Consider the following 16,185-nt stretch of genomic DNA (forward strand, 5'->3'; position numbering starts at 1 on the left):
AAAAAAAAAAAAAACGAATATTTATTACGGAATGACCCCAAAAAAATTCAAAAAACAAGTTATAACTTAAAAAAAAAATTACCAGATCATTATGAAACTTGATAATTATGTTCGTTACAATGAATAATATCGTTTAAAGGCAAAAAAATAAAAATTTAGTAAAAATAGCACGAAAATTTTTATGAATTATATAATTTTTTGGGTCATTCCATAATAAATATTTGCTTCTTTTTTTAAATTTCTATTTTGTCGTTTTTAAAGAATGTTATTCATTGTAAAAAAACATAATTACCAAGTTTTATACGAATTCGGTAATTTATTTCGAAGTTCTAACAGTTTTTTGAATTTTTTTTTTTTTTTTTTGGGTCATTCCGTAATAAATTTACGTTTTTTTTCATAAAATACTATCATTTTGCATGAAAAGAATATAATTTATCGCAAAGAATATAATTACCAAGTTTGAAAAAAAAACCGTTAATTTCTTTAGAAGTTATAATCGTTTTTTGAATTTTTTTTTTTTTTTTTTTGGGGACATTCCATAATAATTATTTGTTTCTTTTCCTAATTTTGTATTTTTTCGTTTTAAAAAAATGCTATTCATTGCAAAAAACATAGTTATTAAATTTCATTACGATCCGATAATTTATTTGTAAATTCTAACTAATTTTTGGATTTTTTTTTTTTTGGGTCATTCCGTAATAAATATACGTTTTTTCCTCTAAATTTATAATTTTACGCCTGTAAAGAATGCCAGTGGTTGGAAAGAACAAAATTATAAAGTTTTGTAACGATCGGATAATTTGTTTAGAAGTTATAACAATTTTTTTGGATTTTTTTTTTTTGGGTCATTCCGCAATAAATGTACGTTTTTTCCTAATTTTTGTATTTTTTTCGCCTGTAACGAATGTCATTCATTTTAATGTAATCTGTGATGAAAATTTTTCTATAAAAATAAATTATATAAAAATTCTGTAATATAAAAAATTGTTTTAATGAAAATTCTGCAAAATAAAAATTCAAACAAATAAAAATTCGTCTCAAAAATAATTGTATCAAATGAAATTCTTAAAAAATAAAAATTCTAACTTATGATTTTTAGAACTTATTTATGCGTCCCAAAAAAAAAAAAGTAAACTTGAGAAAATATAAAATTGAGAGAGGCTACTGTTATGAAATTAATAAATTGACTGACGAAGAAGTATATGAAAACTGTGGAAAGATTTTTTTTCGTGGTAATAATATAATTGGACTGTATATATATATATATAAGATTTTTTTTCAAGTGTAGACTAATAAACGATTGATTCTAAAAGGAAGGATCGACTGTCTTCGCCTCGTTTACAAGGTTTCTTATCTTTACATCTTGGAACCCGTTTTGACTCTCATGTGTTTATGTGTAGCGAATATTCCATCGCACTGCTACTTTGAATGGCATCAATAGCACACTCTCGTCTCAAAAACATGTCCCGTTAAATTGTAAAAAAATTAGAGAATATCAGCTTCCGATTTTTTTTTTTTATTCATCAAAAAAATTTTTATTTATATACGTGAAAATTCAAATTTGTGCCAAATTTCAGTAATCTAGGTCAAAATGGCTAAATTCTGTATTAAAAGTGAAAAAAAAATCAAAAAAATTTTGAAAATTCGAAATTTTTGAAAAAAAATAATAATAGCTTCATGGTACTCGTTTTCTACTAATTTTGATGTCGGATTTCGAATCGTTGACCTTAAGTTAGTAGAAAACGAGTACCATGATCGTATTGTTCCTTTTTTTTGAAAATCCAAAATAATTTTTTGAATTTTTTTTTTTGAATTTTCAAATTTGTACTGAAAATTAAGATTTTTTTAATATTCTTGGCAGTGAATTTACCCACAACTATAAATTATTCAAATTGATATTAAATATTATTACATATTGTATATATGACTAAAAAACAGAAATTACCAAATCAAAAAAAAATTTTTTAAATTCAAAATTTTTGAAAAAAAGAAAACTAGCTTCATGGTACTTGTTTTCTACTAACATAAGGTTAAGGATTTCAAATCAAATATCAGAAATATCAAATATTATCATTATTCGTAGTTATTCATCAACTATTGTCATCAATCATTGTAACTGTTTTCATTTGTGTATTTACCCCCGATTATAATCTCTCAAATCGAAACTAAAAGATTATTAAGGTATTTACTTCATTTATTTATAGAAAACAGAATTTCAAAAATCAAAAAAAAATTTTGAAAATTCGAAATTTTTGAAAAAAAATAACAATACCTTCATGGTACTCGTTTTCTACTAACATAGGGTCAAGGATTTCGAATTTGACGTTGGAAATATGAAATATTATTATTAGTAAAAACGGGGGGGTTTTTTTTGGGTAAAAATCTGTTTAATTCAAATATTATTCGTGTGTAAAAGATGTAAATATATATAAATAATACTAAAGAGACTCGAGTTACATTAAAAGCATTTCAGACATCGATAGCTTGAAACATCCGGTCTCGTGCATGAACTTAACGCCACTATATATATATATATATATATATATATATATATAAACGATTGGCTTATTCGATAAGCCATATATGACTGTTTATGTATCTAACTTTGTATCTTGATCTTGAGTGAAAAAATACAAGCGACTTTATAATGTCTCCGTGTGTGAAATGGTATTTGGTGTACGCAATGGAATCTCAATAATCGTCTGCCGTATCTACAAGGGGACGTTGTACTTTCTCACACTCACACACACATATATATATATATATATATATATATATATATATATATATATATATATACACAATTTTGGAAACAATTTTTCTATTCAAAAAAATAATTTCTCAAAAATTTTCAATTCTATTTTGTAATTTTTTTTGTTTCCGTTTTTTAATTTTTGTACAATAAAAAAAAAAAATTGTTTTACAAATTTTTCTGTTCTTTTCGTTTTATAGAATCGAAACCAAAATTTTTAATTATAAATTTCAATTTAATGAAGAAAAAAAAAAAATACAAAAATTAAAATAAAAACAGTAACACTCGAGAAATAGAATAACAATTCGTGAATTAGGTTGGAAAAAAAAAATTGATAATTAATTCTGGATTTAATTATCCAGGGTCAAGAACCCTTTTAGAATCTAAAAATAATCAATTTCCTGCATATACTATATATATATATATATATATATATATATACACTTATTTGGCGAAAAATTACCAAACCTCTTAGAAATCGAATATATAATGAAAAAAAAATTTTTATTTTTTTATTTTTTTGTTTGAGGGAATGAATATACGAAGAGGCGCGCGCGCGCACACACATGTCACTCTATTCGAAAGAATAAAAGGGCCAGCTTGGAATTTATTTCCATAAAGCGTAACGCACCTTGCATAAATTATCAAGCTATCGAAGCACTCGTGGAATTAAAATCCTCGGATTCCAGAAACATTCAAGACATCACATCACATTTTCAAAAAAAAAAAAAAAAAAAAAAAAAAAAAAAAAAAAAAAATAAGAAACAAAAATGAACAACTTTGCGGGCTAAATATTAAACACGATATATTGTTATATAAATCACCTGATTTTTATCATTATATATACAGCTTTATGAATTTTGCACATACAATTCGTTGACGAGCTTTTTTTTAAATGGGTCCATCTATGTATTGTTCTTTTCAAGGAAATTATAATTTATATAAGGAATTTTAATTTTGTCAAAAATTATTAGAATTTTCTATATTAAAAAATTACGATAAATTAAAAATTATTTTTTTTTAATGGAAAATAATTTTAAAGAATTGATAATTTTAATGTCAAATTTGAAATCATTGAGCCTAAGTTAGTAGGAATCGAGTACCATGATCGTACTGTTCCTTACTTTTGGAATTTCAAATTATTTTTTTGAATTTTTTTTTTTGAATTTTCAAATTTGGACAATTTTACTATTTCTGACAATTCCGATGCCAGATTTCAAAACCTTGACCTTAAATTAGTAGGAAACGAGTACCATGATCGTACTTTTACTTATTTTTGAATTTTTTTTTTTTTTTTGAATTTTCAAATTCGGACAATTTTAGTATTTCTGACGATTATGATGTCAGATTTCGAATCATTAACCTTAAATTAGTAGAAAACGAGTACCATGATTGTATTGTTCTTTACTTTTGAAATTTCAAATTAGGTTTTTGAATTTTTTTTTTTGAATTTTCAAATTTGGACAATTTTACTATTTCTGACAATTCCGATGCCAGATTTCAAAACCTTGACCTTAAATTAGTAGGAATCGAGTACCATGATCGTACTTTTACTTATTTTTGAACTTTTTTTTTTTTTTTTGAATTTTCAAATTCGGACAATTTTAGTATTTCTGACGATTATGATGTCAGATTTCGAATCATTAACCTTAAATTAGTAGAAAACGAGTACCATGATTGTATTGTTCTTTACTTTTGAAATTTCAAATTAGGTTTTTGAATTTTTTTTGAATATTCAAATTTGGACAAGTTTAGTATTTCTGACGATTATGATGTCAGATTTCGAATCATTAACCTTAAATTAGTAGAAAACGAGTACCATGATTGTATTGTTCTTTACTTTTGAAATTTCAAATTAGGTTTTTGAATTTTTTTTTTTGAATTTTCAAATTTGGACAATTTTACTATTTCTGACAATTCCGATGCCAGATTTCAAAACCTTGACCTTAAATTAGTAGGAATCGAGTACCATGATCGTACTTTTACTTATTTTTGAACTTTTTTTTTTTTTTTGAATTTTCAAATTCGGACAATTTTAGTATTTCTGACGATTATGATGTCAGATTTCGAATCATTAACCTTAAATTAATAGAAAACGAGTACCATGATTGTATTGTTCTTTACTTTTGAAATTTCAAATTAGGTTTTTGAATTTTTTTTGAATATTCAAATTTGGACAAGTTTAGTATTTCTGACGATTATGATGTCAGATTTTCATATCGTTGACCCTAAGTTAGTAGGAATTGAGTACCATGATCGTACTTTTCCTTTTTTTAAAAAAATTCTATATTAAAAAAAAAAATTAAATTTGAAAATTCAAAAAAAATTTCAAAAAATTCGGAATTTTTTTGAGAAAAAAAAAAGAAAAATACGATCATGGTATCTGTTTCCTACTTTTTTAGGATCAAGGATTCGTAATTTGATTTCAAAATCGTCAAAAATATCCAAAATTTTCAGCAATTTTTTATTTGTAAATGTTTGTTATTGCTGTAAATTTTAATAACCAAAAAATAAAACTACTATATACATTCTGTAAACGCTATAAAGTACAATAAAAATCGAAAAATTTTAAAAATTCGACCACAATTACTCAAATTTGAAAACTCAAAAATAATTCAAAAATTAATTTTGAATTTCGAAAATTAAAAAAGAAAAAAAAACGATCATGGTACTCGTTTTCTACTAACTTAAGGTCAACGAATCGAAATCCGACATCAGAATTATTAAAAATTTCCATTGTTTGCCACTGTGAATGTTTTTTACAATTATCAATGTTTAAAATTAATAAATAAAACCACAACAGTTTATAATTACTGCGAAGTATATTAAAAATCATAATTTTCATACTAAAATTTCCCAAAATTTGAAAAATCAAAAAATTAATTTGAAATTTAAAGAAAAGAAAAAAATTACGATTATGGTACTTGTTTCCTACTAACTTAGGGTCAACGATTTGTAATCTAACATCAGAATCGTCCAACGTTTTCACCGTTTGTAAATATACGTGTTACTAATATTTTATGTTTGTAAATTAATTTTTTTTAATCTGAATGAATTTAGTAATTTTTTTTGTAGGTTCCCATGAAAATTTTCTTGAAATTTACACACACACACACACATATACGAAATTATCCAATTTGTAAAATATTATATAACACAGGGTGGGAATTGGCAATTTTTTTTTCGGGGTGGGTATAAATGGGCAAAAAAAAAAAAAAGGTCGAGTCGCTTCTTCGCGATATTGCGAGAAACTTTTTTTTATCTGACATTGATCTCTGGCGCGCGATATTCCCGTTTGTTTTAAGAAGCTGAGTCAAGAAAACAAGTTTTTCAAAAAAAAAAAAATAATAAAATAAAATTTATCCAATTTGCCTGATAGAATCCGGACAATCCTATTAAAGCTAAAAAAAAAAAAAAAAAATATTTGCTCTCGATGAAACGTCGGATTAACGTATAGTTCTCATTCGCGCAAGTATGAAAGAAAAAAATGCTTCTCTTCTTCTGATGTATATATATACTATACAAACATAGTTTTAGGAAATAAGATTTGGTCCAGAGAAGTATATATATATATATATATATATATATATATATAAATCAAAGTCGTATATAGCAATCTCAAATTCTTATCAGGGAGAGAAAAACAGAAAAATAAATATAAAAGAAAGAGTCAGAGGCGATTTCGAGGAAATTTTTCTGTATCTTTTTTTTTTTTCGAGAAATCTACTTCATTTTGACATATACTTATATGTTAGACCACACATTTGTATATCAATTTATTATATATACATATATGTATATTTGAATATTAGACTTGAAAAAAAAAAAAAATTTTATTTGATTCAAATAATTGGTAACTTGAACCAAGTAAATATTTACTTGAACCAAGTAATTAGTTACTTGAACCAAATAAATATTTACTTGAACTAAATAAATAGTTACTTGAGCCAAATAATTATTTACCTGAACCAAGTAATTATTTACTCGAAGCAAATAAATATTTACTTAAACTAAATAAATAGTTACTTAAACCAAATAATTATTTACTTGAACCAAGTAATTATTTACTCGAAGTAAATAAATATTTACTTGAACCAAGTAATTATTTACTCGAAGAAAATAAATATTTACTTGAACTAAATAAATAGTTACTTGAGCCAAATAATTATTTACCTGAACCAAGTAATTATTTGTTCGAAGCAAATAAATATTTACTTGAACTAAATAAATAGTTACTTGAACCAAATTATTATTTACTTGAACCAAGTAATTATTTATTCGAAGCAAATAAATATTTACTTGAACTAAATAAATAGTTACTTGAACCAAATAATTATTTACATGAACCAAGTAATTATTTGTTCGAAGCAAATAAATATTTACTTGAACTAAATAAATAGTTACTTGAACCAAATTATTATTTACTTGAACCAAGTAATTATTTATTCGAAGCAAATAAATATTTACTTGAACTAAATAAATAGTTACTTGAACCAAATAATTATTTACTTGAACCAAATAAATTCAATTCAAATTTGTCCGAATTTTTTTTAAATTGATAGAATTTTTTAAGACGCCAAATTTTTATTTATCCAAAATTACAAACATCCGAATAAAAAATGGCCAAAAAAAAAAAATTTTGCCCCAAATTTTTGATAATTTGAACAATCACGATTTTCTTGATTTTCTTTGATAATTTTATCGATTGTTTTTTTTTCGGCAATTTTTGTAATTTCGGATAAATGAAAAATTGGCGCCTTGAAAAATTCTATCAATTAAAAATTTGTTTAAAATATAATTAATTTTAATAATAATTTATATTATAATTAATTATTATTATTATTATTATTATATTTTAATTTTATTAAATTAAATATTAAATTTCATTTATTATTGTTAAATTATTATATAAGGTAATAAAATCAGTTTTTAATTTGAGGTTATGTCAAGGGGTTGAATCGCCTTAAAAAAAAATTCTATAGAACGGTAAAAATTACAAGTATAAAAGAATGTCGTGCGAGTTTTAAATATACGCAAGGAATCAAAATTCAAGTGATTGTTGAGAGCACTAGAAACTACCAAACACGTATTGGGGCCCCCAAAAAGGCACGACTCACAGATTACAAAAGAGTATAAATATATATATATATATATATATATATATATATGTATAAAAAGGGTCGCCTTTCAAATAACACATAATATATATATATATATATATATATATATATATATATATATAATTTTGTCATCGTTTACCAATGCGCTTGGAAAATATTGTTTTTACAGCATTTCATTTTTTTTTCAAAAAATTTTTTTTACAAGGTTGCCACAAAATTTCCATTATAATTTTCCCTTACATTTTCGAATTTTGTTTTTTTTTTTATCTAATATGGATTTTATTGAAAAAAAAAATTAACAATTAAAGACAAAAAAATAAATTTCAAAAATTGTTAATCTAAAAACAAAAGAAACTATTACTTCTGGGACATACAATGAACGATACTTGTCCCTAAACCTTTAACTCGATAGACGATATATATATATATATATATATATATTATAGTTAGATTACCGAAAAATCACTTTTAATAGTTACTTATTACTCTGAAAATATATTGGGACACTTATGGGACATGTATGGGACAGTACTGGTCCCTATACCATTTGGCTTGCTAGACAATATATATTATAATTGGATTACTTGAAAATCTCTTTTGTAATAGTTTCTAAATACTCTAAAAATATTTTGGGACATTTCTGGGACATGTAAGGAACTGTACTTGTCCCTTAGATATTCTAGCCGAATGACAATATTATAGTTTGATTGACTAAAAATAACTTTATATATATATTTTTTAATTGTTTAAACACGTTTGGGACAAATTGTGGGACAGTTTTGGGACAGTTTTATGTTCCTTAAACTGTTGACTTTAATTTAAGAATAAATCCTTAAAAATGTTACATTCCTAATGCTTAATAGTTTCTTATTACTCTGACAATACATTGGGACACTTCTGGGACATACAATGAACGATACTTGTCCCTAAACCTTTAACTCGATAGACGATATATATAAATTATAGTTAGATTACCGAAAAATCACTTTTAATAGTTATTTATTACTATGAAAATATATTGGGACACTTATGGGACATGTATGGGACAGTACTGGTCCCTATACCATTTGGCTTGCTAGACAATATATATTATAATTGGATTACTTGAAAATCTCTTTTGTAATAGTTTCTAAATACTCTAAAAATATTTAGGGGACATTTCTGGGACATGTAAGGAACTGTACTTGTCCCTTAGATATTCTAGCCGAATGACAAAATATTATAGTTTGATTGACTAAAAATAACTTTATATATTTTTTTAATTGTTTAAACACGTTTGGGACAAATTGTGGGACAGTTTTGGGACAGTTTTATGTTCCTTAAACTGTTGACTTTAATTTAAGAATAAATCCTTAAAAATGTTACATTCCTAATGCTTAATAGTTTCTTATTACTCTGACAATACATTGGGACACTTCTGGGACATACAATGAACGATACTTGTCCCTAAACCTTTAACTCGATAGACGATATATATTATAGTTCGATTACCGAAAAATCACTTTTAATACGTTACTTATTACTATGAAAATATATTGGGACACTTATGGGACATGTATGGGACAGTACTGGTCCCTATACCATTTGGCTTGCTAGACAATATATTATAATATTGGATTACTTGAAAATCTCTTTTATAATAGTTTCTAAATACTCTAAAAATATTATGGGACATTTCTGGGACATGTAAAGAACTGTACTTGTCCCTTAGATTTTCTAGCCGAATGACAATATTATAGTTTGATTGCCTATAAATAACTTTATATATATATTTTTTTTTCAATTGTTTAAACACGTTTGGGACAATTGTGGGACAGTTTTATGTCCCTTAAACTGTTGACTTTAATTTAAGAATAAATCCTTAATGTTGTTACATTTTGAATGCTAAAAAACTTTTTTAAAAACATTCATATACTTTACTTTATACTTAGAATCTCAATTTTTCGATTTCGTTCACCTTTTTTTATTTTTCATCTGAAAAACAATTAATTTTAGCGGATTTTTCCATTAACATTTTTTTTTTTTTTGTTCGGGAGGACTTTAGCTATACAAAATACTTCAATTCCAGCAAATCAATGTTGCGTTTTCGAGGTCTGCAAATTAAATTTCATAAAATGTTTTAAGTGAAAAATTAATGGAATTTTTTTAAATTTTTGAAGGATTTAAATTAAAAATTTTTTTTGAAAATAAAAATCGAAAACAAAAACTATAAAAATTTAGCAGTAATTAAACATTATGTTTCAAAAATAATGTTCTCCTTGTTTTATTAAAAAAAAAAAAAAAAAAAAAAAAAAAAAAAAAAAAAAAAAAAAAAAAAAAAAAAAAAAAGATAACTAATTCGGAAATTTTTTTTCAATATTGACAAAACACTTTATGCATAATAAAGCAAAAAAAAAAAAAAAAAAAAAACCAAAAAAAAACCCTTTTCAAAAAAAAAAAAAAAAAAGACAAAAGAATATATTATAAGAATTTTGTTTGTTGAGAAAAATTTTTGAGAATTAGTCGGAAAAAGATGAAAGAAATACTTGCGGACATGACGTTAAAGTTTATATATATATATATGTATATATTCCGGGTGCGGATCATCCCAACAGTCAAATCTGCGAGCTCACGCACTCGAAAACCCTTCCCCGAATTTCGGAAGGATTGTTTTGTCAGAAAGAGAGAGAGAGAGAGAGAGAGAGAGAGTGTGTGTGTGTTTTTTTTAGTCTCGAGCTCCTTCTTTTTTTTTTTTTTTAGTATTGTTATAACACATTTTACCAAGGACAAACCGAAAAAATTATTTTTTAAGGGGTTACCTTACCTCTTTGAATGGTAATTGCTGAAACATCGCGCGCAAGAGAGAGTGTTTACAGTGTCATCGAGTCGAGCTCACACCTTGACGTGTATTTCTTCTTCTTCTTCGTTCGTTCGTCCTCTTCCTGGGGTCCACTTGGTTTTTTAAAAATCCTCTTCTTCTCGTTTTTCATCTTCACGCCATTCGGCCCGGAATTCAACAACCAAGTCATCCTCATCTTTCCGTTATTAAGCCTTGAAAACAAAAAGAAAAAATAAATAAAAAAAAAAAGAGAAAAAAAGAAAGAAAAAGAATTTATAAAAAAGAAAAAAAAAATAAAAAAAAAGAAAGAAAAAGAATTTATAAAAAAGAAAAAATAAATAAAAAAAAAAGAAAGAAAAAGAATTTATAAAAAAGAAAAAAATGAATTTAAAAAAAAAAACAAGCAAAAAAAGAAAGAAAGAAAAGAATTAATAAAACAAAGAAAGAAAAAGAAGAATTATTAAAAAACCCAAGGAAGAAAAAAAGAATTAATAAAACAAAAAAAAAGAATTAATAAAAAAAAACAAAAAAAAGAAAAGAATTAATAAAACAAGAAAAAAGAATTAATAAAAAAAAACAAAAAAAAGAAAAGAATTAATAAAACAAGAAAAAAGAATTAATAAAAAAAAAGAAAAGAATTAATAAAACAAAAAAAAAATTAAAAAACAAAAAAAAAGAAATTAATAAAACAAAAAAAGGAAGAAGGAAAAGAATTACAGGGTTACCACTAATATTGAAAAATTTTTCCCTGATTCTCCTGATAAATTATTGTTATTATTATTCTAATCATTATTAATTATCTTATCATTGTCAATATTATAATAATTTATTATTATTACTATTATTATAATTAATAATTAATTTTAAATTTTCAAAAATCAAAATTTCTGTAGCATTTCTGAAAATTTGATATTTTTCCAGTACTTTTGACAAAATTCCTTGACATTTCCCTGACCTAAATTACACTAAAAAAATTTTTATTTTAATCAAATAAAAATTTATTTTGATACAATTAAATCAAATAAATAATGTTTAGTAAAAAAAAAACTAAAATTCAATTATTTTCAAAAATATTAATTAAAATTCAATTATTTTTAAAATTTTTAATCCAAAATTGTAAATTGAAATTCAATTATTTTCAAAATTTTCAATTCAAAATCAACTAAAATTCAAACTATTTTTAAAATTTCCAAACCAAAATACACCAAAATTCAATTATTTTCCAAAAAGTCAATTAAAATTCAATTATTTTCAAAATTTTCAATACAAAATAAATTCAAAAATATCAATTAAAATTCAATTATTTTCAATCCAAAATAAACCAAAATTAAATTATTATCCAAAAAGTCAATTGAAATTCAATTATTTTCAAAATTTTCAATCCAAAATAAAACAAAATTCAATTATTTTCAAAAATATCAATTAAAATTCAATTACTTCCAATCCAAAATAAACCAAAATTAAATTATTATCCAAAAAGTCAATTGAAATTCAATTATTTTCAAAATTTTCAATCCAAAATAAAACAAAATTCAATTATTTTCAAAAATATCAATTAAAATTCAATTATTTCCAATCCAAAATAAACCAAAATTAAATTATTATCCAAAAAGTCAATTGAAATTCAATTATTTTCAAAATTTTCAATCCAAAATAAAACAAAATTCAATTATTTTCAAAAATATCAATTAAAATTCAATTATTTCCAATCCAAAATAAACCAAAATTCAATTGTTTTCCAAAAAGTCAATTAAAATTCAATTATTTTCAAAATTTTCAATCCAAAATAAAACAAAATTCAATTATTTTCAAAAATATCAATTAAAATTCAATTACTTCCAATCCAAAATAAACCAAAATTAAATTATTATCCAAAAAGTCAATTGAAATTCAATTATTTTCAAAATTTTCAATCCAAAATAAAACAAAATTCAATTATTTTCAAAAATATCAATTAAAATTCAATTATTTCCAATCCAAAATAAACCAAAATTAAATTATTATCCAAAAAGTCAATTGAAATTCAATTATTTTCAAAATTTTCAATCCAAAATAAAACAAAATTCAATTATTTTCAAAAATATCAATTAAAATTCAATTATTTCCAATCCAAAATAAACCAAAATTCAATTGTTTTCCAAAAAGTCAATTAAAATTCAATTATTTTCAAAATTTTCAATTCAAAATCAACTAAAATTCAATTATTTTTAAAATTTCCAATCCAAAATACACCAAAATTCAATTATTTTCCAAAATGAAAATTGAAATTCAATTATTTTCAAAAATATAAATTAAAATTCAATTATTTTCAAAATTTTCAATACAAAATAAACTAAAATTCAATTATTTTCCAAAATTGTAAATTGAATTTCAAATATTTTCAAAATTTTCAATCCAAAATAAATTCAAAAATATCAATTAAAATTCAATTATTTTCAATCCAAAATAAACCAAAATTAAATTATTATCCAAAAAGTCAATTGAAATTCAATTATTTTCAAAATTTTCAATCCAAAATAAAACAAAATTCAATTATTTTCAAAAATATCAATTAAAATTCAATTATTTTCAATCCAAAATAAACCAAAATTAAATTATTATCCAAAAAGTCAATTGAAATTCAATTATTTTCAAAATTTTCAATTCATAATCAACTAAAATTCAATTATTTTTAAAATTTCCAATCTAAAATACACCAAAATTCAATTATTTTCCAAAATGAAAATTAAAATTCAATTATTTTCAAAAATATCAATTAAAATTCAATTATTTTCAAAATTTGCAATTCAAAATAAACCAAAATTCAATTATTTTCCAAAATGTAAATTGAAATTCAATTATTTTCAAAATTTTCAATCCAAAATTGTAAATTGAAATTCAATTATTTTCAAAAATATCAATTAAAATTCAATTATTTTCAATCCAAAATAAACAAAAATTCAATTATTTTCCAAAAAGTCAATTGAAATTCAATTATTTTTAAAATTTTCAATTCTAAATCAACTAAAATTCAATTACTTTCCAAAATTTCAATTATAAATCAACTAGAATTCCATTATTTTCCAAAATTTCAATTAAAAATCAACTACAATTCAATTATTTTCCAAAATTTCAATTTAAAGGCTTCTAAAATTTATTAATTTGTAAAATTTCCCATCTCAAATTTTTTTTTAAATTTAATAATTCCAATTATAACTCTGCATTAATTCAATTATTCTTAATTTATTCTTTAAAAAATTCAACTATCTGAAATCATTTTTCGCTTAAAAAGTTTTCAAATTATTGTATTTTTGTCTGCAATTGCTAATAAATAATAAAAGCATTAAAATAATAAATTATTCGTATTAATGAATAATTTACTTTATTTGAAGTTGTAACCGATAAAATAAAATTGTATCAAAATAATTTTTGATTTATATTTTAAAAAACCAAATATTTTACTGAAAAAAAAAATGAATTAATTGTTATCCAAGTTTAAAAAATCATTTATTAGATTCAATAAATAGTAGTAAATAATTATTCACTTAATTAATATATATATCACATGCTTAATAATAATTGAGTGTGAAAGCCAATTTTTTAATTTGCATTTGCTTTGGGGAAAAAAGTAAAAAAATTTTTTTTGAAACTAATAGTTACTTTAATTTATTTATAAAAAAAAATCCAGAAAATTAAATAAATTCCCTGACTTTTTCATGACCGTTAAACACCCTGATTAATAAAAAAAAAACAAAAAAAAAATGAAAGAAAGATAGAAAGAAAAGAATTAATAAAAAAAATTTATTAGATAAATAATATTTTTGATTCCAGAATTACTATGTTGATATATATACACTTTGTCGAATTTCAAAAATATCAAGTCAAAAACACTAGCGTATATAATTTATTTAAGTAGCTCAATTATTTATAAATTATATATAAGTGCGATTTGCAAAACTGTGCAAAATATGACAATCTAACCTGAAAAATTTGTGAAAATCACTTCATAGCAGGGATGGGTAAATGTAACAAACTCGAAGTATTCTACGTATGTTACATGGTTTGTTACAGAGGTAAAATACGTATGTTACTCCCCCCCCACCACTGAAAAATGCATTGTGTAACAAATTTTTGATATTTTCATAACTTAAGGCCGACGCACAATAATTTCGCAAATATATTTTTGTCCTTTTCTAACTGATTCTTCCGGTTGCGATTCCGGTAATATTTTCTATTCTGCATATACCTTTATGGGTATTTTTTTCATGTCATGTGTCATGAATTAAATTATTATAATAATATATGTATGTTTTTAGGTTAATAAATAAAAAAAAAAAATTCAATAACCCAATAATATCAAATTAATTTATTATCGCTTGAAATAAATATATTTTAGGAACAGTAATATTAGAAAAGATCATATTTACTTTATACTTTAGGTTGGAATCCACAATAGACAAAATCGTACCGTCCTGAAGACGATTTTCAAAACGAAACGATTGGCGACAATAGAAAAAGCATGCGCGCGCATCGTTTTAGCATGAAAATCGTCTTCAAAACGATACTATTTTGCCTATTGTGGAACCAACCTTAGACGGCAGTATAATAATAATTAAAATTAATAATATTTGAAAAACTATAAAAATTGAGATATTATTATACATTATATTATCTATATATTATATTATTTATATACATATTTAATTGCTATTGCAATTGTCACTCATACCTTTCAATATACGATAGGAAAATTGTAAATTATTCATATATTTTATTACCTGTCGTATCAATTAAACTTCTTTTTGTCCTTGAATTCATCTCGTTTACTGCAAAAAAAAAGTGGGGGAAATCAATGCTTGCTAAAATTGAAAGTTATCCAAAAAAAAAAATTTCTTGTAGCGAAACAGATGTTGCCTCCATGACATCCAAGATGGAACTGAGCGTGCGCTGTAGCAAAATTTTATTTCACACACCAGCTCTGTCTGCCGTGCGCTGATTGGACGGAACACTTTATGCCAGAATTTTAGTTGAAATCATCTGATTGGCCCAAAATAACGCGCGCGCTTTTTTAAAATAATGAAATTTATTAAAAAATTATAATAAAATAATTGTAAGAAATTAAATTATTATAAAAATAATATTTATCTTAAATAAAAAAAATTTTTCAGTTAAAAATAATTATTCAACAATTATTATTATTATTATTTTCAGACAAATTTTACAAATTTATAGATTATTATTTTTTCTGTTTGAAACTTTTTTTTTTATAATTACATGCTTTTTTTTGCATTTTTATTAACAATATTATTAAATATATATTTAATAAAATAATTGTAATAAATTATTATGAAATATAAATTGAAAAGACAAAGAATAGAAGCAAACAGAAATGGCCAAAGGCCGTCGGAGGCGCTATAATCTGATATAAAATATAGGAATATAGCTTCCATGTATTTACCGACAGTTGGTAATATAGTTATCAAAAAATTGTTGGTAAAATTGCTGCTTGGTCGGTT

The 16,185-nt window shown here is 23.1% G+C and overlaps 1 protein-coding gene across 1 annotated transcript in view; it reads right to left on the reverse strand.

The window, feature by feature from the left end:
* The window catches only part of LOC127290183 (uncharacterized), a 124,293-nt gene extending 108,709 nt beyond the window's left edge, over nucleotides 1–15,584 (reverse strand). The window contains exons 1-2 of the mRNA XM_051318616.1: nucleotides 15,448–15,584; nucleotides 10,676–10,902 (exon numbers count right to left, since the gene is read on the reverse strand). The gene's annotated coding sequence lies outside the window, so the exon portion shown is untranslated. The remainder of the gene's footprint in view (nucleotides 1–10,675; nucleotides 10,903–15,447) is intronic.
* Nucleotides 15,585–16,185: the final 601 nt, after the last annotated feature.

The sequence above is a fragment of the Leptopilina boulardi genome, unplaced genomic scaffold (genome assembly GCF_019393585.1).
Source record: "Leptopilina boulardi isolate dan_hultmark-lab unplaced genomic scaffold, ZJU_Lbou_2.1 LbouV2_55, whole genome shotgun sequence".
NCBI classification, from domain to species: Eukaryota; Metazoa; Arthropoda; class Insecta; order Hymenoptera; family Figitidae; genus Leptopilina; species Leptopilina boulardi.